A 2,118-nucleotide genomic window follows, 5' to 3' on the forward strand; every position below is an offset into this window, starting at 1 on the left:
AGCTTTTTCACTGTATTCTGGCAACCTTGCCAGACTCAGCGCTGTAAAAAATAGATATATAGGGCAGCGAGGATCAATGAGATATTTTCTTAGACAGCTCTCCAGCAGGTAGACATGTCCAGGCTTTACTTGGCATTGGTAACTGCAGGATACAAACATGAATTTCAATTTTACACTTGGGTACAACTAAATATTGCAGATGAGGGCTTAAACAGGTTAATTTGAAGTTTTTAGGTGAGAGTTTTTATTTTTAATTTTTAAATCCATCATCCTAAGACAGCATGTTTGAATGTCTTTCGCTTTTACAATAAATTACTGTAGAGGATATAATCAGTTTAGTCTGGTGCATAATATTCAGAACAATATTCACATTCTCACTCTGACCTCGTCACACATCTGATTTCGACGACTTCGGACTGGGACCCGTTTGATTGAATACTTCTGTGATTATGTAAGACAGTCAAAACAATTCACAATGAAGATTTGTAGTTCTTTCTGGGGTCATCAAACCTCACCTGAACATGCAAATGCTTTTACATTTAATATCCCTACAGTATAAGTTCAGAGCCAAGTGTAACTGGTGGGAAGAGCTGGCACTGGTGCAGAATTTCAGACGTCCCATATTTCTATTTGGGCTCAGTATAAGCTACCATCTGCCTGCATGTGACTGACAGCTGTCAGTGAGAAACACAACTTCAGAGAGACAGAGTTTCACTGTGGATGTAATAGGGAAGACTAAATTTGAGAGGAGGATGAAAAGGGAGAAAATAGGTTGATCATCAACACATGAGGTGTGTGAGATTGGGATGGAGTGGATGGTGGAATCAGGGTCATTAGACAGGCTCCCTGCAGCGACACAGGACCAACGGAGCCCCTTAACCTCAGCTCAGCTCACTATATCAAAACACTGGCTAATAAAAACTCAGCCGCAGGGGCATATTACGTGCTGATAGCCCTACATCAAAGGGCTGCTGTCAGCTGTGGCTGCTTTATCCATTAATTAGAATTAGAATGGGAGGACCACTATTAGAAAACTAGAGATAAGCTGTCATTTTTCTTTGGCCAGTTGACTTCGTTAGAGGGATGCTGGTGTCAAAAGAATCACTGAATTTAAAATGTGAATGAGACGGAGCTCTTGGGCTCCGGCCCAGATAATGATAGTGTCATGGGGGGTTAGCATTTTCAGCTCTACAGTTCAGCCCAGCAAGCATTTACAGCAGTAGGCCGGTTGGATGGGAAGCAAGCAGTCAGTTATGTGCTTTAAAAAAGACAGCAGCTTCTTAGATATACCAGATATTGTTCTTTTTTATACCTTAGAAGGCAGTTATTTACCATTATTAAAACATTTTTGACACTTCTGCTTAAACACAGCTGTCAGGCCGAGTAGAGGAGACAGACAGTTACTCTGAACTAAAGAGAGAGTAGTGGAGTGTCAGTGTCATGCTGTGCATATAGTGAACTACACAAGACTGACTCTGACAGCCAGTAGACACTTTATTCAATAGTCCCTTCTGAAATGTCTCTCCCCATCCCCTTTTCCCCATCATTTTGTGGACTTTCCCACAGAGGAGAGGGGTATGAGGCACGCTTGTTTACAGAAAAGTTGTTTTTTTGGTTTCATGATTTACTTTTGCACTGTAGGGAAGTGATACAGTGAAATAGTACATAAACACCAAATGCATCCTCATGCCTGAACACTAAAGGTTTGTTGGATAGAGCGGAAACTTTTAACCCTGAGGCAGCAAAGTGCCTGTCGTGCTTGATTTGCTGTCCATTTTGATCTAGGTTGAGGCTGAAGCATCTGTACTGTATGCACTGTACCATAACAGGGGGTGAAGAAACAGATGCCAGATGCAGACGGTCTGCCGCAACGCAGATGTTTTCTGGTATTTAAAAAAAAAAAAGTCCTGCCTGGCATAACTGCTGGATTTGTTTCTTGATAATATGTATCACTAGTCCATACCCATTGGTAGCTTTGTCACCTTCTACCTATGCCAATCCTCAATGCCTATGTGCAGTTTCACATAGATTGACCACGTCAGTGAGTAGAAAAACATGGGACAGACAGAATGACTGACTGACAGAATGACACACTGACAGTTTCCGTGATTATGTGCA

Source organism: Epinephelus moara, chromosome 2 (genome assembly GCF_006386435.1).
Source record: "Epinephelus moara isolate mb chromosome 2, YSFRI_EMoa_1.0, whole genome shotgun sequence".
In the NCBI taxonomy this organism is placed as follows: domain Eukaryota; kingdom Metazoa; phylum Chordata; class Actinopteri; order Perciformes; family Serranidae; genus Epinephelus; species Epinephelus moara.